Source organism: Apaloderma vittatum, unplaced genomic scaffold (genome assembly GCF_000703405.1).
Source record: "Apaloderma vittatum isolate BGI_N311 unplaced genomic scaffold, ASM70340v1 scaffold22716, whole genome shotgun sequence".
NCBI lineage: Eukaryota > Metazoa > Chordata > Aves > Trogoniformes > Trogonidae > Apaloderma > Apaloderma vittatum.
Genome location: NW_009723760.1, coordinates 114,251 through 134,365, shown reverse-complemented (window position 1 = coordinate 134,365; position 20,115 = coordinate 114,251).

Below are 20,115 nucleotides of genomic sequence, written 5' to 3'. Positions count from 1 at the left end.
GGAACGGCACCTAATGGAGCGGTAAGAGGCTTTTCCACCTCTGTCGTCTTTGTCTGCCCAGCCTGAGCTCGGCCGGGTGCGCTGGCGCTGGGAGCGCTGGTACCGCTGAGCAGAAGCCGAGCGCGGATCGGGTGGGTGGGAAAAGCGCCGGCTGTGTTTGCGCTGGGTCTCCGGTTTGGAGGAGGACTCGAATTTGCATTCGGTTGGCGATGTGGAACGGAGATAGAGCAGAGATAAAACTGCAGCCGAGATGTGCCGGTTGCAACGTGTTCGCAACGAATCGCTGGAAGTTTCACGGCACATTGAGAAATAGTCAGAATTCCTTCATGCTACCTGGAGCTGGTTGGCAGGTATAGAGTAACGCTTAAGTCGTTCCGAGCTATAACACTTTAACTTTTCCTCTTTTCGATAGACTGGAAGTGCAGGCGAAGCTCGATTTACAACATCCGATGCGAAGTGGGTTTGTTTCAAACCGCAGTGCCGGAGGGCACACGGCCCCGGCTCTGCAGTTGGCAGGGGGCTTGTGTGCCTCTGAGCACAGCACACCTGTGAAATAACCCAGCAGCAGACGTGTAGAACGGACAGTTTAGGAAGAGCTTGAGTGGAGGTGGAAAAAGATTTTGGGTGGAAGAGGAGAGGTGGTCTGACAACAACACTTCAGCTGAGGCAGCAGCACTCTTCATGAGCTTTTGCTGCTGAAATTAGTTCTGGAGTAGTGTCAGATCAGGCTGAGGTTCATCCAGCTGTAGCCCTAGTCAAATAATTTTAAAGGCAAGAAGTTTTCTTTGAGAAATGCTTGTTTACAACCCAGAGTGTTTTCTTTGAAACCTATCAATGTTCATGAATTTCTGCTGATGCAGAGTTCTGCTAAAACAGCCTCTGGACCAGGGTCCTGCCTCAAGGGTGTGCCTCAGCAGCCAGGATAATACTGAGGGGTGTTGGCAGCTTCTCTGCTGTGGCCCAAACTGTTTGGTGCCAGACTCCCGCAAGCAACCCTGGTAGCTGTTTGGAGAAGGTGAGATATTCCCCAGGATTTGATTCTGCTATAGCTGCTGAAACCGATAGGACTACTGAAGTTTGAACAACTGGTCTTTTACTGGGGACTTTGTGTGACTTTGAGCTTAAAGAAGTCATAGTTTGCTGAATAGTTTTTTTGTTTGGTGTTGGGTTGCTTTTTTGTTGTTGTTGTTAAAGTTTTTTGACTTTTGGCTAGCGCTAGTCAGCAGTTTTGATTATAAAGGTAAACTCTTGGAAAGGAAGCAGTTTTGTAGTTTGGGTTGTTACACTGGAAAAAAAGCTGCAAGCGTTTTCATGCCTCAGTGTGTGGATACCTGGCTAGAATTGGTGGAGGAGTCCAGATAAGGCAGTTAGGATTCTAGTGCCAGAAAATCCACTTGTGTCCTGGCTGCTTTTGCCCAATCTTAAGTGTTATGAATATGGATTAATTCAGCACACTAGATGAACCTTCTATATTTTCAGGATGAGACTGTTTAAAAGAACAACCTTCTGTTATTTTAGATCTAACCTTTTGGACAAGCAACTCTACCATGATCAAGGGTGAAAGGACTCTATCTTCTCATCTGCTCAGGCTGTGTCACACATACTTTGGGCAATGTACCGAAGTCTCTTTTCTGCCAGCCTGATTTTCTTATTGCTCTTCCAAACACTGTTATTAATGGGGGAGGCAGATCATAGAATCATTAAGGCTGGAAAAGACCTCTAAGATTCTCAAGTCCAACCATCAACCCAATACTACCATGACCACTAAACCATGTCCTGAAGTGCCACGTCTACACGTTTTTTCAACACTTCCAGGGATGGTGACTCCACCACTTTCCTTGGCAGCCTGTTCCAATGCCTCATCACTCTTTTAGTAAAGAAATTCTTCCTAATATCAAATCTAAACCTCACCTGGCACAACTTGAGCCCATGTCCTCTCATTGCTAGTTACTTGGGAGAAGACACTGGCACCCACCTCACTACAATCACTGCAGGAGTGCGGCAACTCCCAGTAGTAATGTTGCTCAAGGAAGGAGTGGTAGGTGGTTCTTGCAAGTCCTGAGCTGATTCTGCTGCCTAAGAAAAAGGAGTCTTCTGCTATGGGTCTTTCCTAACATAGACCTCAAAAGCAGTGAGGCCTAATGTGTCTGACTTACAGCCAGCTCCAGGAATGGAGTAGAGTGAGCATGGCAATTTGCCAGGAAAAATGAAAACAGGAATGAAGTGTCCTTTTTATTTATTTATTTTATTGTGTTTCTGTTTTGTTTTGCTCTGGTCCTGCCCTCCTACCCTCTCCCAAAAGTACAAGGAACTCCTGATGTTGTAGAAGTGTCTTAACCAGTGTTCTGTAAGAGACAGTAGCTGGGCTACTTTAACAAATAAACAGGCTTTGAAGGAAGAGGCTTGCAGGAACCCTGGACATCATTGTGCTTGGACTGCGTCTGCATACAGCAAACAAATAGAAAATAGTAAAGATATAGAAGGCTATGAAAAATGCTTCAAGTCTGGAGAAAAATTCACTTCTAGGGCACAAGATATTAGAGGGAAAATCTTCCTGGAACAAGCTATCCAGTTACTGCCTGTTCCAGTTCTTTGTCTGGAGCATCTCGTGCTAGCTGCTGCAGGAACTGAGTGAACCACATAAACCACACTTCTAATTCACTGCATTAGCTTCCACGGTGAGACAGAACTCGTGCAGGGTTTACTGTGACTTGTGTTCTGCTGACCTGTGCATTAACTGCAAAGATCTGGTGGCAGCTTGCTTTGGCATAGCACAACTGGCGGTAAACTCACTGGGTGGGCTTTGTTGTGAAGTTTCACTGCTCCAAGTCCTTGAAACCCTCTTCACTAAGTTAGAGCCAGTTTTACTAATTCTCTTGTCTGGCTTTTACTGAAAGCGCCACCTGTCCAAAGAACTCATAATTTCCAGGGCAGATTCTTTTTCACTGCTTCCCGCAATGTTGTTGTGGGTCTTTTTATCAAGGTATCTAACCATGTTCATGTGAAGTATTAAAAAACCACACAACTGGTTACATTGTGTTTATTGATTCTGGGATAGGTAAATGGACAAGAGCCTTTGAAATCGCAGTCTTTTTGCAAATCATGATATCCTTTAAGAGCTGTGTTATTCTTAAATGTAACTCATCACCAGATAGTTCACAAATGACAAGAGGTGTCTCAATCGTCAGCAGTTTTTAGTGCTTGCAGTTTCTTTCCCCAGGGAGCAGGGGGAAGGCTGGCCTTTATTACGTGTTCAGATTGTTATCAGGTTTGGGCCATTTTAGATCAAAGATGCATGTAAATGACTGTTGAACTTCCCTACCTTTTAAAATAGGTGCCTCTCTGGAGTTCGTCTTAGATACCTGCAGACAAGTAGGGGAGCTTGGTAGCACATGTTCAGTTTAGCCAGAGACCTGGCAGAATGTCATGGTGGTTTGAACTTGACTGAAAACAGCGTTGGAAGTTTTGATGCCAGGTATATGCCTAATAGGTGGAAAATACTAAAAGATTCTAGAAATTGTGGCTGAGATTTTCCATAGTTTGATGAAATCAAGTCAACTAGTAGATGAGGACTGGAGACTCATTTAAGGATTGTTGTAAACTTTGCAAAGTATGCATCCAGAATCAACATAGAATATAAATATTGTATTTTTGGGGTAGGTAAATCCTATGTATCAGTTAGGTATGTCTTGATATCTGCCTCTTAACGTTTCTGAGTGTGGTTTAAAAGGCATCAAGAGGATAGAATACGCATCACCAGTGCAATCTGCAGGTGAGGCTGGTCGTGAAGAACTACACCAGTTTCTCCTCTGGAAAACAGACATTGGATTTAGGAATGTCATTTAACAGATGACTGAAAAACACTAAGAGTCAGTTTGTCCCTCAGCTTAGCCGTGGCTTCAGTAAGATCCGGTGTTTACACACTCTCAAGGGTAAGAAGTTTGTTACAAGGAATAAAAATATTCCCTGCTGTTCTTCCCCGAGCAGGTAGCTTAACTTCTGTCACATCCTGGACACAAGACAAAAAACATTTCTCTTTAAATCAAAGAATCAGTTGGATAAGACAGAGGGGAAGGGAAGGAAAGAAAGGTAGAAGAACCTAGAGTGACAAAGCAAAAAAGAAGGGGAAAAAAAAAAAGGAAAAAAAAAGGATGCAAGTTTACACACAAAGTTGCTAATGTTTTTAAAAAGCATAGAAAGCCTTGGTACCTCACTTCCTCTCAAATGTACTTTATTTTTCAAAAGGCTTTCGGTTCCTTTTTTATTATGTGAGCTGAGCCTGCAAGGATGAATATCTGTAGGAAAAAAACAACAGTTCTTAATAAACAGATAGGCTTTCCCTGGGTCTGATCTGCTGATTCTAATGACCACAATAATTTGTCACTCAGCCTCACTTACTGCTAATAGCTCTGTGCCACCAGTGCAGCCTGGGGTGGGGAGACATGCTTCTGTTCTTGTTGCCAGAGTTGGGTTTAATGTTCTGCTTTTCTGTTACACAAGAAGTTGCGTGGGGACACCATGTTGCCGTGACTCCTAATGCCCAAGGTTACTGACTTCTGGACGTGGCTTTGCGGTGAATTTTGCCTGCAGGGGATAATTTGAGTAGTATTAGCTGAGCAAGAAGGAGCAGATTCACTGTGTACAACCTGCCCTATAGCACCAATTAAATATTGAGGAAGTATTCAGTCAAATCCTGCTACCCTAAGTGCTTCACATAGCGGTGGGGCTGGACCTGTCCGTTACCTTCCTAGGAGAGGGAAGGTGGAAGGGGCTCCTCCTTTCCCAATTACTGCAGGGCTTACAAAAGGGATACCTGTGTTTCATTTTGCTCATAATGACCTCTTAAGGAATCTCTTGGTGGAAGAACCTCCTTTGAAACCAGAGGGGCCTGTAGCAGGACAAAGAGCCTTCTCTGCCTATTTATATTTGCTTTCACTGTCACTGGCTCATGTCATCCAGGACAGAGGATTAATCTCTCTGATCCCTCTATTTCTAGTTGTAAAAGCACAGTGTGCTATCGAGGGTGATTTGCTACTAGGCCAATCCTTGTTATAATCTCTTGTAACTACAAATGCATCAGAGGAGGAAGGCTAATGGAAAAATGTAGCATATTTCTGTGTGTGTATGTATACGTGTATTTATGTGTGTATCTGTTTATGGGAAGGTTGATGGATCTGAATACAGGGAGTGATGCAGTACAGGGCTCTGCCATGCTTTCATAACATGCAAGACATTCTCTGATAGAAAGCCCTATCAGAGTGGGCTTTTGTTCTCACCTGTTTCCTGTGGCCACCCCCAGCAAACTGTTCTTAAGGGACTTTCATTTAACAGCATGATGAACTCTGCTACAGTAGATAGAAAGTGAAAGTTGGCAGTGGGTTTTCTGTTCTTAATAAGCCTGGCAAAGTCTGACATAGCAGAACAATGTGAAGAGCTCTGGGTAATAGTTTACCGTAGGTGATGATGGCAAGTGGAAGCAGGCTGGCTCTTCCTGAAGTTAGCAGGAGGCTTCAGTTTTCCCTTCCTCTCTGGTGAATGAAGTGAGTTTCCCTTGTAGTTCCATATCCAAAATCTTGCGTGTTTAAATGTGATTATTGTCATCATAGCTTTCAGGGTCATTTTCATCATGAGCTTGCCTGCCAAATCTGAGCTGGAAGTGCCAGGACTAGAACAGGCAGTTGTCAGTGTTTTTTCTACAGCACAATCTGTGACCAGTCATTTCCATTGAAGCTGCTTCTATAAAATGTGTATGTATACATGCATGCATATAATATATAAAAACTGAGTAGACTGAAGACACGCAGAGGAGCTGCTGCTCTTTGGCATTCCAAAAGATCTCTAGATGAGAAGGTTTGCTTATACTAAATAGCATAAGTGCATACTGAACTAAATGTTGTGTTGTTGCAAAGATTAAAAAAACAAAACAAAAAACCCCCAGGCCAAATCTGCTTAGCTCTAAAAAGAGGAAGTTCACTTGCAGCTAAAGATTTCTTGTAAGAGACAGGAAATCTTGAGTCTTGCTCCTGCTTCTGGCCTCTATTTTCTGGTTTAAGCTACTTCACCTATGCGTACCTCAAGTTTCCTGCAGCTCAATTATCATCTATATCGTGGGGTTTGTACGATTCTTGGATTTTTTACAAAATATTTTTTAGCCTCCTTTCCAAGGGGAAGTGGGCTTATGCAATCACGCTGCAAGTAACTTCTGAACCTATTGGCTAAATATCAAATATTTGGTGGAACTTTAGACATCACAGGAAGAAGGGAACATAAATTGCAATGTCGTGACGTAGAGCCACAGCCTCACCTTGTGCTGAAGCCTGTGGAGATAGCACTTTTTTAGACAAGAGATAGTTCACATGGGTGAGTGGCCCTTACGAACCCTGCAACCACAAGATACCAAACTGTAGGATATCAGACTGTGCTAATCCTTCCGCCCGTGGGATGGCCTTCTTCCATTGCAAGGCCTTCTGAGAGCCTGAGGGAAAAGGTTAAGTATTGTTACTAAATTAGAACTGGCATGGTATGACAGGCTCTTCACAAAATTAATGTTTGATAACTTAAGGGGGTGGAAGGAGGAGAGACTCCCTTGCAAAATTACAGTAATCTTGTCAGGCTGACTTGATCTTGGGAGCTAACAAAACAAGGTAGCATGTTTGATTAAAAGATGGAAGGGGATTTTACCTTTGCCCTTGGCATAATAAAGCAGAAGCCAATAAAAATAAGATCAAATTTCAGCTTTCTAAGTGCATCAGTGTTCTTATCCAGTGTGTTAACACTGTAGTCTTGAAATATCTCACTGCTTTAAGGCGTGGAAACTCTGTATATTCCCTCTTAGCAGTTCCTTCACATGAAATGTATATTTTGTTTCTGTGATCCTCGTGACAGTGATGTTCAGCTATTTTGTACCCTTTGTCCTAGAGTCAGGCCTGACAGGGGAGGATATCTGACTGAGACCTAAAGTCTCTCACATGTTGCAGAAATAGTCACCAAGTTGCTTTCATCACAAAATTGCAGGCTTGAAAGGTCTCCATGTTGTTCTGTGCAAGCTGCTACATGTTTGGCAGATGTGTGAGAAAGAGTCCTGCTCTGGTGCACCTGCGGAGCTCTGCGGCTTCCAAGGCCTTTTAGCGATGAGATTATTTGGATGTGCCTTCCTGAGAGTGTAGAAAAACTACGCTGTGATGTTTTCCAGGGAAATCACTAGGAAGGTGGGGTTCGCCACTCTTGTCATTTCCAAATGGCAAGAGGTTCAAAATTATTCCTCACTGACCTTTCCTGATCCGGCTGATTACTTTCTTTAGTGAAATGTTTGGCTCTGTTTCTAGCAAGGCAGTGTGCAAGTGATAGATTAGAAATGCAGCTTCAAAGCTGTGTGCACAAAGCAGCAAGAGATGGCCCTGCCAGAGCCCTGTGCCTCACACCAGGATTTCCTAAGTGCTCCTTGCTTTTTATGCCTCTTCTGAGATGCCCATAGTTGGTGAAGTGCAGAAGCATCTCCTCTACATGCCAAATGCAGTGGGGTAAGTCTAGTGTATGCTTTATAGTCTTGTGATTGTTTGCTTCTGCCCAGGAGCAGTCTCCCACAGTCAACGTTTGGTGTTTTGGAGATCCTGAGGCATTGTATCTGCACCAGGCCTAAGCTTTTTTTCACTGGTGGTGTTAATATCAACTTCCCCAACCACAAGGTAAGGATCCCAGCTCAGTTGCTGTTGGACGTGTTTGATTTAAGATAAGATTTCTCACTCACTTTCCTTCGTTAGTGATACCCTGGCAGGAACAAGCGTAGCATTGTGTCGTCCAGCTGCCTGACAGCAAGGAGGCTGAGTCAGGATCAGTTCCTTATATAGAAAGAGAATTAGATACATCATGCATTTTATTCTTGGCTGTGATCTTCGTGTGTCTGTTAGACATTTGTTACGGTTGTTTGCTTTCTCTGTGTACTTGAGCCTTACTTGTCAGCTGAAACGTGTGTTCAGTCTGTTCTACCCATCTTTGAATGTCTACTGGGAAGTTTTTCAGTTGACATGTTCTCACTGCACAGTACTACAGGTGCTTTGCACAGACTTGGTAGGGCTGTGGTGCCCTGCAGGCATCCTGCTGGTTAGGTTGCTGCTTGGCTGCTTGTCAGCTGCCTTTTCATGTCCTCCATAGCTGTTCTATTTAGGCTCTCTCATTTGTAAAACCTGCATGAGTTTGGCTTGGCCCATATTTGCTTGCTGTGCCTGGTACAGGGGTTGTGGGAGGAAGCTGCAGGGATGATTCTGCTACAGGGTGGATGCTCTGCTCGGAGTAGGTGTGTTTGCCCATTGAATCTTGGTGCTTTGGTGTTATCTCCCTTTCTACGTGTCCCCACAATGCATATACTCATCCCTTGCCACACAGTTTGCGTTGCTGCTTCTCTGAATAAGGGAGTAATAGCTGAGACAGCTGCTGATCCCGTCTCTGACTGGCCTCCTTCGAGCTGTATCCTGCGTGACTCATGGACAGGTCTTCGTGGTTGATGTAATCTAATGCATACAAGAGACATGTGAGCCGGGAACAGGGAATTTAATAAGGTGATGAAACTGTTGGGTTTCAAGTCCAAAAGTAATTCTCGTCAGCAGGGGACAGGAGTGGAAAGCAGCCTGACTGTGTACACAGCACATCTCACTGAGGCCAGTAACATGGGCATCCTGCAGCACAGACCTGCTCTTCTGAGATGCTGTTTATGCTCAGGCTCTGCCAACCCCTGTGAGTCAAGGACAGTTGGCAGGTTTCTGAGCCAAGCCTTTCTTCCGTGGCCTCTTCTTCTTTTATTGGAATGTGCCAAAACCAGAAGAAAATCACTGGCAGGCTAAGTCCTGCTTTAATCTGGTGAGCAATAAAACAGTGCAGTGCACTGTCGCTGGGCATTCTGCCACACCTTCCGTAAAAGGTGCCACTCCAACATGACAACTGTCAGAGGCACCTTGAGCTTGTGTCTTCACCACTGGTGTGTGACGCGACTGTGCCGTTCCAGACCTCTTTGTCTCCACTTGCCATTCTTTCTACGCTTTGAGTAAGAAACCTGAAGATCTGAAGAAGTCTGTTCTCAGCTATGTGATATCTGCTTCCTCATTCCTCTCTTGCTTGCAAAGACGACTGATAGATTATGACTTTTGAAGAGATAGTGAATGTTGCATTGGAAGTTGGTATGTAAAATGTGGTCTTAGAGAAAGCAATGACTGATTTACAATGGGCTGCAGCTCTGGCTCGATCAGGTGATTGCTAAGAATAACCCACCTTCTAATTCCGCAGTTGATCTCCAAGAGAAGTACTCTAATTCATAACCTGCAGACTGGACAAGATCAGAGACTGAAGCCATATCTCTGGTTTGCCAGTTGGAAAAGCCTCTGAAGAACCAGCATTTGGGAAGGGAATTCTGGGGGGAAGCCAGGTGCTGTAGGGGTGATGGTACTGACCTTGCACTGAATTCATGCTGAATCTTTGCCCCAGTGAAATGCTGTAGGGTGCACTTTTGCCAGCAGTGTCTTTTTTCAGGCAGAGAAGATGCCCTCCTTGGTAGGCATCTTCTTCCTAGAGAGGTTTTTTTTGTTTTAAATTAAAAAAACATGCCTGTCCCCAAAAACCCAATCCGTGAGCACACAAATGAACATTTGTATGTGTGTTGGTTCCTGCTTGAAGCTCTTAGGTAGCATTGGTTGAGCATTGTAAGACAGCTGCCTGGCTTTGCTGTGGGCGCAGGCCACAAGGAAGAGGGACCCTTTTCAGCTGAGGTACTTAGCATTTCCAAAGGTTTGGGTCTGAATACTTTTTAGCCTCTTATTGTTTCTGCTTCTAAATTAGGTGGTTACTCTCCTCTGTAATGGGGCAGTGAGAGATCAGCTGGCCTTGCCGAGCTGTGAAAGTTTGGTTAACTCTGCAGGAGATGTCGATGATGTAAGGTGGTACCAAAATAGTTCTTTAACAGAGGATGGTAATGGGAGCTTTTGCTGTCGCCAGGTAATACCATTCACTGAATAGCATGTGGCCCTTTAAAACAAGAAGTGTAACTTCCTCCAGGACCAAGGCTTTATGTTTCATCTGGAGAGAGCGTGTCTAATGGAGGAGAACTGTGTCAGGCACGAGGTCACTGGTGACACAGAGGACTGTGCCTGATCTTAAGCACAGTGCTGCTTCCTCCGGTACCCAGAGACTGAAGGGAATAATTGGGTCCTCCAAGGAAAAAGCAGCAAAGTTTTGGTCACTTGTGGACTCCCATCAATTCAAAAATAGCAGAACTCATATCCTTCATCTTTAAATACTTTATGACCATCTTGATACTGCTATACAGCCCACGTGTGGGAGCCTGTGCCAAAGATGGGACTGTCTCAGAGGTGGAACATGCCAACTGTTTAAAGTGAGCAGAAAACTGGGGAGATTTTGTCTTGATTTTCTCACATCTGTTATATTTGGAATAGGAAGTAATTTTCTTTTTTTTTTTTCAATGAAAAACAAAATAATCTTGCATTTGCCATTTAAAATGGTTAATAAAGAAATATGTCCTTGCATCTCCATTAACCTAAATCAGCAGACATACAAATAATTTGTCTGTAGTAATTTTTTTACCTACTCTTTGGGAGAGCAAATTTTCCTCCAGAACTGATGAGATTTTAGCTTAAAAGTAGAAGTTTTCTTCTTGCCTTCAATTTCAACAGATACCTGATAGAAACTACTCTTCCTTACAAGTTTTATCTTCATGAATGTTTCAGATTTTACAGCAGCACTCCTGCGCACCAGAATTGCATGGGCCTTATTTAACACACTTGGCTTATCTCTCTGGCTCCTGCCTAAACTAATTTAAAGCACAGAGCATCTGTTAGGGGAGAAGACAGAAAAGCCACTTCAGAACACGACTGAGCTGAAAAATGGGATATGTCAACTGGTATCAGTGGTGTGGCCATGATCCTGAATTTTATTTTAAGCCTTTCCCTGTTTGAACAGCTTCTTTTTTTTTTTGCTTTGTAGCTACGTAACAGCATCCCAGAATCCATTCCACTCTTGTTGCCCCAGCTATCACCAGTTTTCTGGTGTCTGATGGTATGTTGTTCTCCAGTGACCTGGGTTTCTCCTCACCTTCACTAGATACTTCAAGATCATGTGAAGCATCTGCTGGAGGAAAAACTAGAAGTCATTTAAGCAGTAGAACAACAGAGCACTGAAAGTCAGCCTCTTCTCCAGCAGCAAGAAACAGCCCCGTGCAGTTCTAGGGGTTTCTCATGAGCAGTCACAATTTCTCTGTACCTGGATACTTTGTCTTAGCAGCTTCTGTAGCTGGCAATGAGCAGCTGGTGAATGACAGACAGACTTCAGAAATGCTCCTATAGCTGGGATAAAAAACCGTGATGGATCTGATTTAATAGGCTTGTATACAGAACTTGCAAATTTATAGGAGTGGATTGGTGGAGTTTTGTGCTGTTTCTCTAAACTTCTGAAGTCCTAAACTACTAAATATTTGTTGAAATGAAGGGACTAATACCAGATGGGACAGAAAGGGTCAACACTTGATTGCTGAATTGAGAACAAGGACAATGGGTGAGGATTCAACCGCCAGACACTGGTTTCTTGTCTGTGTAAGAAGGCAGCAATTTAAAGGAATCCACAGTCGCGTATTCATCTCGTGATCACATCCAGTGCTATTTTAGGTACAGTGGGGATGAATGGCACTTTATAGTCCGTGGTAAGGAATGCCTTGTCTGTGGGGTTCAGCAATGCCAGTCCCTTCTTTTCGGGTGGCACAGAGCACTGCTGTGTGGGAGGATGGGCAGAACCGACACACACATGTGTGAAGTAACACCCTAATGAAGGGAAACAGTTTGTGCTGATGCTTCTCCACTGCCGGCACATGTTGTTGTCAGTGCTGGCATGGGGAGCTAGGATGAGGGAAGCCAGGCAGTTTGTCAGCCCTCTGAAATCAGTTGCCCAGCCTTTAAACTACACTTGAGACTCTTGCGATAAGAGTCCATGTAGCCTTTTTAACCGTGCAACATCTCCCACGATAAGGTTGCAGCTGGAAGAGGCTGTCTTGTTCTGGCACAAGAGGGCAATTAATTCTGTTCACAAACCTGGACGCTATAGGTTTTGTGCAGCTTTACTTTTTAATGATAATGCTGTGACACAGAGGTTCGTAAACTCGTCATAGCATACTTCTCATGTTCAGGTTGATGAGAAATACCACGTTTGTCTGGCTAGCAACCATCTCAAATCAAGATCTGGCAATTTTGGGTGAGGATTCAGGTGTGAAAGTGAAGGAGTGACTCAGATGAGTCCTGCTTGTATTGCTTGTCTTACTGTAGCACTTCAGTCTGTGCTCTTGGTTGCACCAAGTACTGTACATTGACATGGCAAGGAACAATACCAGCCCCACAGAAGCTAGCTGTGCAGCTGAAACAGCCCGGACGGGGGACATCAGTGTACTGTTAACCTTGCGTAGCACAGTCATGACTAAACTGAAGAAATTAAATGATTTGCTTTCCTGAACCGCAGCCAGCATGCACGCCTCTGTATTGGTGATATTTGAAATAAAACTAAAGATTCATATTTATGCGTGTGGCTGTGGACTACCCCCCAGCTGCTTATTCTGTCTGGAGCAGAAGTTCCCATGCAGCTAGCAGTCCTGGTCCTTCCCCTGTTTGTCCTCTGGAGAGGGGGTTCTTGTTGGACATTGGCAAATGTATAGAGAAGATATCAGGATGGCAAAAGATGGAAACAAAACCCCAAGAAGTAAACATGCTATGCATAAAGAAAATACTATTATTAGTAAAAAGCTCTCACCAAGGTCTGTTATACTTTAGTGACTTGTAGTATTCCCTTGTATTTAAATTCATTTAACATTAAAAACTTTAAAATTCATGGAATAGCAAATGACTTCTCGTAGCTAGTTTTGCATCAGAAGTTCAGGCTGCTTTAAAACGTGGGAAATTTTGACTGAAAACTTAGCTCAGAGATGTCATGCGAGTTTGTGGAAGAAGCAGATATGGGATGTTTGGAACACTGCCCTTTTTACTTTATGCTTGAATATTTGAATACACTGGGTTTGGGCTCTCCAATTGCATTCCACAAGTCGTAAAGAATGTGATTTATAACATTTTCCTCAGAAAGAGTTTAAAGTTTTGTCCTAATGATCCAGAAATGTAGATTTTGTTAAGATTTACAGAGCAAAGATACGTTGTAACTTAAACCTGTAAATAAGGAGTTACCTGGCATTTAACTCATAAATAATTCAAATGAAATTCTTAGCTGCACCACTTTGGAAATTTCTTCCTCACTCAGAGACAAAGAAGGAATGTTTTCGTACTTCTTCAAAACACAGAATCATTTGGTCAATAATGTATTCTTTTTATGCTATCTTAAGAGGAATGTTTTGCCTGGTAGCAGTTAAACAATAGTGAATGTTTCTTAGGCGCCTGTTGTTCATAAATAGCTTTTACAAGTGTTAGACTTTGATGCAATGGAAAATAAGTGATGTAGCACAGGATTTTCCTAAAAATGCGTCGTTGTTATCTGTACACAATACAGACTGAGAGCAATGTCCTCACTGAACAATAAGATTGTTTTGTTTCATCACTGTCTTGCATTGTAAATATTTACACTGTTTGTGAAACACAGGCTTTCATTGTCTTCAATGTAAATTTATGCATATTTTGAATAGTCCGTATTAATTTTGAAGATAAAAACACATAGCTTTTTTTTTTTTTTGCTGGATTTCTGAACTGAATCAGTTTTGTGAACCCCAAAAGGATTATGGTAGAGAATGGGAAGTGATAATAAATTATCCATAGATGTTACATTGTATCATGTGGACTTGTGTACTAAACTAGAAATTTGCCTGCAAGTATATGTTGCTGCAGGTTTCAGTGGTCTGTATGTGTATTGGTATGTCCCTCTTTCCGTTTGGTCGTAACCTTTGTTAACATTTTCTTTTAACAACCATTGGTCATACGGAATGTTTTGCCAAATCGTAATGATTATATGAGCGTTTCTCTGAACAGATTTGCTCTTATTCTGGAGGTCTATCCTTGACATCACTTGCTGTCCTTTCCCTGGCTTGTCATAGTTTTGTGGGTTTTGGCTTTTGCCGGTGAAGAGAGGGGAGGGGAGTGTGTTTTGTATCCAGTGGATGTACTGTGGACTCTTCTCCACTCACTGCAGAGGACCACCTGTGGCAGTTTTAGTGGGCTGTTCCCAAACCTGTGTTCTCAGTAATCTGACCTGTCTTTTTTTTTTAAATTTTCCTTTAATTTACCAATTTCAAACTGTATGAAACCTCACTACTGCTCTCTTATAACTTTTACTGTGGGTTAGTAAGGAAAAGCTGCATTGACTATTGCATCACCGAGTGCGCACACTGTGCTGGAATCCATGTAGGTTCCTCTTGTGCAGTGCTTTTTGACACATAGTGAAGAAGGAAAAACAGCTTTTCTCAAAAACTGTAGCAAATGACATGGTCCTGAGACATGTTATCTTACAACGAATATTATGAAGCAGCAAGTTGTCACCCATATCTTTCGAGCCGTGTGATTAAGACAGCCTAATTTTGGCTCTGCAGGGTGGCATCAGTGCCAAGTCAGAAGGAAGAACGCCTCTTCTGGAGGGGAACATTAATTTCTGAGGAAGCCAGTCTCTACTCATTGTGGGAGTTGATGGAATCATGGCTAAGAGCTATAACAAGGCAAACCCCATACATGCTGTGATATTGCATCCTGCTTGCAGCAAAGCTCTAAAGCCGCACAGCTTGCGGTGTGATTCGTGTGCTACACCTGCTCTGTTCGGAAGCACCGCAGGGCAGGAAGATGTGTTTAATGTGAGGGAGTGAGGCGAAATGGGGCTTATGTAGGCGAAAGAATGAGTGGCACCCGCTTATGCAAATGGATTTGGAAATTCAGTGGAGCAGGTAGAGCAACTTGTTGGCTGAGAAAATAGGAGCCCTGACTGCTGACCTCTCTCAGGCCCCTGCTGTTAGGGCTTCTCAGTGTAGAGAATGAAACTTCTGCTTTATGTCTGTTTCTTTTTGCTTGTTATTGTTAGAGACTGTTCCAGGGATTATTGCTGATGTTATGATGAACTGTTTCATCAACAAATAAACAAGAGGAGTACTTAAAAATGTGTGTTACCTAGCAGACCACTGGTGTAGTTGAGGTTTTGCCTCTGTAGCAGGAGCTTTGCTGTGTGTGTGGAGAGCACCTGGGCACTTCATTCTTTCTGCAGGACATCAGGAATGGTCACTGGTGCTTCTGATGCAGGTAAATTGCTGTGAGTAGCATAAGCGGACAAAAGCAATGCCACTCAAAAGTAATTTCTTTTTTTCCTCAGTAGAGTATAATGACTATTATTTTGTTATTGGGAACAGAGAGAAGTGACATTTGTTTTCTCCTGAATGCGACCAAGCTAGTTCCCAGTTGCAGTTAGTGGCTGATTTGACTTGAAGGGGACAGATCTTAAGGAATCTGTTTTTCAGAGGTGCAGATCCTGCTCGTCTTCCACTGAAATCAAGCAATGGGGTTGCTAAGAGTGCTGGGCCCATTATTTATTGATGCTGTAGCTTAACGGCTCACTTGTCTAGTTGTATCAGGTTTGTGAAAAGAATCATATTTTGAGAGGAGTCAGCCAGAGCTGGCAGGTAGCTTCATTTCTCCATGTGTTGTGTGTAGTTGACAGCTATATGTTCCTGTACATTGAGAAACTTTCAAAAGGAGCATGGGTAACATGCAGGAGGATCTTTTGTCTCCTCTCTTTTGTTTTCAGCTCCATAAGAACATGATCTTTTAAAAAAAAACTTACTAGAAGAACAATGTTTTTAAGTGTTGAAGCTGGTTATTTTTAGGGCACTAGCAGGTGGAAGAAAGGAGGAACTGAGATAATAAAGGGAGAAGTTGCAGCTGAGCTAGTAAACAATGCGAGATATGTGGGCAAAGGCATAGCTGTAAATAGCAATAATCCAGAATTATATCTGTCTGGTCTGAGTAGGAGGGTTCTTTTCACTTCTAATGTCGTATTAGCCCCAAAATGTGAAAGGTACTGCACAGAAAGAAGTGTTAGTTTCTCTCCCTTAAGCTCCCCTGATTAGATTTGTTTGTCGAGTTAAATGCATATGAAATGCACGAGGTTTGATAACATCTCCTAAATAATGCTGTTAACAAAGTACTGATTAAGCTACAGTAAAACAAAATGAAACGCAGATGCAGGATCCTCTTTTTGAAAATGCACATCTGTCATCTCTAGAAAAGGATTATGTAAGCTACATTAGTAGGGAGGAGTCTGGACAAGCTCAAAATAAAAAAAATAAAAGCTTCAAACTAGAACCAACACAAGTTAATAGGATTGGAAATATTTGCAAATACGGAAAATGTAGTGTACAGAAAGTAAGCATAAGCTATATCCAGCTGAAATGTCAGGGTAGGTAAGGAAAGTTAATATTCACACAGGAATTTGCTAAGATCACTGGATGACGGCTTCTCCTACCTTCAAAACAACAAAAGTACTAAAACAAAACCAGAGGATTTTTTTCTATATATTTAATGGGGCTTTGAGATTTCACATCAAGACCTCCAGCGGTAAAACTGATTCCAAATCTGCATTAATAGATTGTTTTAAGACTCACTAGGAGAAAGTAAGCTGGCTGATGAAAGAGACATTACACCATCTAGCAGCCGTCAGAGGTTTCTTCAGAGGGTTTCCATTCCTGTTTGGATTGGTCAGGTTTTGTGCTGCATAGAGGGGGACTTTCAGAAGACCAGAGTTCAGGGCAGCACTTTCCAGCCAGCAGCTGGTAGGTCCCTGCAGATGGCATCCATTCCCTGGTGGGATTGTCACAGCGCTGCAGTGTCTGGATTTTCCGGGCAGCAGTGATCTGTTGCTTTATTTTTAACCCGCCCACCCTGCAAAAGATTATCAGACTACTGACATGTGTGATACAGCTTGCTGGCATTAATGAGGGGCTAGGGAACTTGAGGAAAAGTGTAAGAAGCCTTGGGGCAGACTGGAACGACTCACGGGTGAAACTCCTTCCAATTCCTTTCTGATACAGGTTCCAGGGTTTATCTGGCACACATGTAAAGATGGGTTCTTTTATAATCCAGAATACCTATTGTACTTTAAATAGGAAAACTAGCAACATATTTGACATTTTTTTTCCCTTCCTATGAATAATGCAAAGCAGCATGTGTACACACCTACATACATCATCAGGATGCTTTTCTTTTGGTAAGACCTGTGTACACCTGCAGGCAGTGCCACTGCAGCTCCAGAGCTGCTGCTGAAGTTTGTCAGCATATGCATGTAGCAAGGGAATATGATGGACTTTCTGAAGTGTGAATGAGCCAATAAAATCTGAAGTTCATACAGCATGTTTTTAGATTCCAGTAGATACCAAACCAGAGACAGGCAACTGTGTTTGTCCTTGTTGGGAATCTTTGGGGAAGAGCAATTCAGCCTTTATTTTGGAATGTGTAACGGGCAGAGAAGCTGTAGTGGGTGGCAGGTGAGGGATGACAGAATAAATAGCTTTTTCCACCTGGGTAATTCCAATGGTACTTCTCACTGTAACAATCCAGCAATTTACAGACTGTTAGGTTCATCTCATGACTAATTCGTGTTCTTTTGTCACCTGGGAATGTGAGGTCCTGATGGAGTGGATGATGGAAGTGCGTTTAAAGTGGTCTCCCACCTGCTTCTGCTATAATGAGGTTACCTGCTATTGTCAGTTGTCCTTTCTCATGTACTTAATGCTGATAACCCAGGGAAACTTAATTTTGTGCTTCTGTTGCTGTCAGGGGAATGCCCCAGCCACCAGGCCCAAGTCATGTGCATGCTTCTCGTTCCTTTTTTTCTTTTCAACTACCTCCAGAGAATCTGTCTCATTTCCTCTGAATCTGAGTGTTCTTGCTGTAGCTCCGTGGTTCTAGCAATGTAATGAGGACTCAGCTGATGTGGTTCCAGATGTCTGCTGACATTTTTAGTTACTGTTTTGCCTGCCCTGCAGAAAGCAAAACTGGACTACAGGTGGGTGAAATCTTGTCTCCACTGCGCTTATATCTTCTTGTGGGCTCTGAGGCCAAGTTTTTGACCTCTTTTGTCTTTTGAAATGGTATTAGTTTCCAAAGGTTCTCTGCAATGGCAGTGTGGCTGGAATCCATCTGGCAGGACCCAGTGTGGCTCTAGATAAAGGGCACGTTAGAGCTTCAGGCTGTGCTCTGTCCTGACATTCCCATGTGCCCCAGCCAGGTTTGCAGGAAACACCTCTGGACAAGAGCAGTAGGCTGTGTTTGTGGCTTATTGGCTGTTGGCAGCATCAGTAGAGAAATCTCTGAAGGGTCCGTCTCTGAAAACAAGCTTAGCTTTTATTATAGTTTGCTGAATGCTCAAACGCCTAAGAGAGATTTTGTTTAAGTATTTTACTCCAGTGGATGATATGTGAACAGCCATGGAGGCCGGAGGACAATTGGATTCCTCCTCCTTCACAGGCAAATGACTGCCCTGCCAATGGGACCTGGCTGGTGCACATACCCTCATTCTCCCTATCCTGCTATCCCATGATTACTTCAGTTTTCCAGACCAAAAGGAGGTGGAAAGTCCTTTTTCCATGAACTGAACAGCACCTACACTTGTGGTAATGGGACTTCTTGCATTTGTGATTTATGAACCAAATGCCATGCAAGGGAGGAGAAAGCCCAGCCTTTATCTGTCACTTCCTTGGCGAGTGTACTCAGCTGTTGGGTGGAGGTGCTGTAGTAATGAAGGACACTCACTTTGTGCGAGGGATAGCCTGAACATCTAACTGGAATTCTGAAGAGAAGGAAGTATCAAGGAGCTATCTGCTTGCCTTAGCATTCCTTCCCTGGAGGCCTTTTTGGCAGGCCCCCAGTTTGAAGCTTGGACCCCTCTTCACGGGTGCCCAACTTCTCACCCCTGGATCAGGGAGCACGTGATGTTAATTTGGCTGTGGAAGACATCCCATGGAGTTTGTCATAACTTGCTTTGTGTGGAGTGGCACTGCTTTTCTGGCATCCCTGTCTCTTTGCACTTGGTACTGCAGATGGTGCCTTGATTCACGTAACTTTATACTTTAATTAGTGCTGTGGAATTAACATGCTTCAGGTTGACAGTGACAGGCTTTGAGTGTGTGCGTTGTTAGGCACCTTCTGGATTGGGGATGCTACACTGTGGCATCGGGGTTAAGTTTAGAGGTTTTTCTAAGCCATCCTTGAACAAAGCCTGGCTTTATTAGAGCGTCTGCCAGGCCTCTTTACCCCAGAGAAGGGCTGTTTCGCATCATCTTTGAATATGTAATTGGATTATGTCTGCTGCTTGAGCTCTTTCAAAGAATTCTAACACACACTATCCTCGAAGTACCTGCAGAAAAACTAGTTTGACTTGTTTGTCATCATCAGAAAGGCTTAATGGTGTTTTCTAATAATTTCTCTTGTTCTCTTTATGATAATAACGTCCTTACCTGCAAGCCCAGAACCCTTTGTGAAGCGGACACAGAGCAGGGTCTGTCTTCTTCCCTTGGCTCAGCTGTCGCTGGCAGTAGCACAGAGCCTATTACCTGGCATATTTTCATCAGAGCTCAACATTCTCTGGATTTAATTTCCTTCTGTTTTCTTGGGAAAATACCTTCCCCTCCTGCTTTGTTTATTACAGTCTAATATTCCTGTCTCAGCACACATTTACCTGTCCTCTGGCTTGGCTCCTTTAGAGGATGCAGCTAAATAGGTGTGTGGAGGACCTGGGGAGGGTTCTGTGAGTTGTATTTATGCTGTGTGCTGAGATTCAGTACTGCTGCTCAGTCCTGTGTTTCCCTGTCTTCCAATAAGGAAGTGTCCTTGTGGTCGCTTGTTTATGCATCTAGTTGTGTTTTATTTTTAAAATTGGTGATGCCTAGAAGTTAGGGAGGCATTGCCTTCAAAGCTTTCATGCATGCTTTATGACGCACCTTCTTGGCATCTATGGAAGTAATATAAATCCTGATCATGTCAGTAAGGCTTCTGGATTTGGCTGTGTGTTCTAATGGGCAGAGACCATCACCCAGCAAACAGAGTGTGTGTCATGGGGAAGCAGCAGGTGTTGCCTGCATTTTTGGTTTTGCTCATGACTTCC